The sequence below is a fragment of the Solanum lycopersicum genome, chromosome 10 (genome assembly GCF_036512215.1).
Source record: "Solanum lycopersicum chromosome 10, SLM_r2.1".
NCBI classification, from domain to species: Eukaryota; Viridiplantae; Streptophyta; class Magnoliopsida; order Solanales; family Solanaceae; genus Solanum; species Solanum lycopersicum.
This window is the reverse complement of record NC_090809.1, coordinates 51,905,098-51,908,128: the sequence shown is the minus strand read 5'-3', so window position 1 is coordinate 51,908,128 and position 3,031 is coordinate 51,905,098.

Genomic DNA, 3,031 nt, shown 5'->3' with positions numbered 1-3,031 from the left:
TGATTTTAAAGTGTCAAGTATATTTGGAGGAAAATAGTAATAGTTGAGTAATATTTTGATTCTAAATAAAACATAAATGATATTTCAAGGCAATTCTTTTAACTTGGGTGACCATTTAGGGAATTGATTAAGTTATAATGATATATATATATATATATATATATATATATATATATATATATATATATATATATATGGCTTAAGTCATCGATCGTTCCTTAAATTTGTCAGCATAATTCACTTAGACATCTCAACTAAGACTTGTACCTATTGAACACCTAAATTGTTCAAACATGTACCTATTAGACACAAAATACTAATATGACAGAAAATGTGTATTGCACTTTCTTGAAGCGCGTGAAGACTTAAAACAATGTCTTTTTTTATATTTTTACATTATTTTCTTCTTTTTTTGACACTTGGCATTATAATTAACTTAAAAAATATTTTTCTTCTTTTAGTTATACTTTTTTCAAAAAAGGAAAGCACCTCACTCCCTACCTATCATCTTCTTCATAATTTAGTTTACAAAACTTTCTTCATTTTAGCTCCAACATTGTTTTTTTATATACAAAAAATTTATATTTTCAAATATGAAGATAAATGAAAATCAACTATGAAGATTCTGATTTGAAAGAAAATCTTCGTATGATTTATTTCAAATCTCATAAAAATAAGGAACAAATATGAAGAAGATGAAAGAGATAAATGATTTTTACATATAAAAAATGTTAGCCGATATTTATTTATCACAATTTTCGAACAAAGATTTTTACTCAAATTCATATGTGTTTATTAAATTTATCAAAATTGATATCAAAAAATTTGAAATAAATAATTTTGGAGCTATCAATGTCATCGATGTAGAGTTGAATAACCGCCAACAAAATTTTCTTTCTTCTTCACTCTCTTAGTATGAGAAAGAATTGTGTTTTGGGGAAGAAGATGAAGATGTGTGTGTGTGTATATATATATATATATATATATATATATATATATATATATTAAAAAAATTAATCTTGAAGTTATTGGAAAAGAATAAGATTTTGTAATTTGAGAAAGAATGTGTTTTGGGAAAGAAGATAAGATGAAGATGAAAGGGGGTTAGGGTGGGGTGAGATAAGGTGGGATAGAATAGGTTGACATTTTCATTTTTTTTTAAAAAAAAATTAGATATTAAATGTGTGTTTTTTTTTATAACTTTCAGGGCCCAATGCCTAATGTTATTTTTTAATTAATCATTTTGCCATGTCACCGCAAGTGTATCACACACTCATTACATTTCTTGATGATTATCAAAAAATGTCTAATAGGAATGATTTTTGTATACGAAAAAGTGTTCAATTGGTATTAGTCCTAGTTAAAATGTCTAAATGAATTATGCAGATAACTTTAAGGGCCGCTGGAAAATTATAACATTAAAAGTTTGAGTACTATTTTATTCCTACGCTGAATTAAATTATTAGTTAATTAAGTAATAATTTATTGTTTTGAAGATATTTTCTTCTATCATCAATATCCATATGAACGTCCAAATAATTAGTACATAAATGGTACTTTATTCATTAGTCTTTTACATTTCAAATCTTTTCTCTTTGCAGCTTATATTCTTAAGTTTTCGACAGGTACTAGAATTAATATACTGCTTTTTCAAGTGATATTTTGATGCCACGGTATTATTTTCTCTGTCCACTTTTAATTATCATAATTTTTTTAGTGTTAAATTATAAGAATTTTAACGAATATTTTACGATGATCATATTGATATATAAAAAATTGTAACTTATTATACTTTCCATATAATTTTGATTATCTAATTTTTGTTTAAATTATCGAATTAATATAATCTAATTTAACTTTAAAAATTTATAAAATTAAATTTTAAAAATCGCAACATGAAAAGTAAAACCATCTATATATATTAATGAGTCATAACTTCATAAAAGTCAAATATTGCATCACTCTCACTCCTCGACTTAGCCATCTAAGTTCTAAGTGTGGCCTTCAATTACTAGAAAAGTTAGTAATGAATTCATGATGATCATTCATGATATTCAACAAAACTACGGTCTTTAAAAGAAATATGTATATGGATTACATTTATGACTATTGACTATTTTTCTACGTTTTGGATTAAATTTATTTCTTTTATTGATTTCTTTTTTATAAATACATTCAATTTTAATGACATATCTTTATGATATTATTGGGGAATTTGTATTTGAAATTTTGTGAAAGAATAGACTATGTGACAACTTTTTAGAGTCAAACTACAAGTATTTTGACTAATATTTCATAATGTATTTTTTCCATCATATTGATATGCGAAAAGTTATTATTTATAGTAATTTTTGAATAGTTTTTGAATATCTAATTTTTTTTTGTTTCAAATATCAAATTAATGTAATCTAATTATAAAATTGGCTTGTGTGTTCCAGAATTCTAAAAGATATGTGGAGTCAATCGCAATTTCAAAGGGTTAACTATTGTGATCCTGAATTAGCATTACACCATGTTAAGGGCCTTTCGGCAAAGATGTGATTTCACACAATAACTCGAGAGCACAAGTCGATTACCGAATCACCCATATAGTTTCTAACAACCCCTCCGATGTAACACAGGTAATCCCTATCATTTTGAGCTGGTATAGGTGTCACCTATGTTGAGTTTAAGAAATAGTTAACATGAGGAGGTTTCCATTACGCCTTATAATTACCATCCAAACTATCACCTGGATGGTTGGTGGAAAGAATGAATACAGTAGCATGATCTATGATAATGTACGTTTTTAATCAGGAGTATTTTTTATTGTGATAATTGTTATTTAGATTCAATCATAAGTTTCTTAGGGCGGACAGATAAATAATATCCCAATCAACTCGATTGTTGTTAGGGTATTGGAGGTCTCTAAGATCAAGTTGCCGAGAAAGTTGACTAATGTCGAGCTAATTTTTTGAGCAATGTGACATTGTAAGAGAGTATGTTTCCATATGGCAGACAGGGCAAAGTTGATCAAGTATGATACCCAACC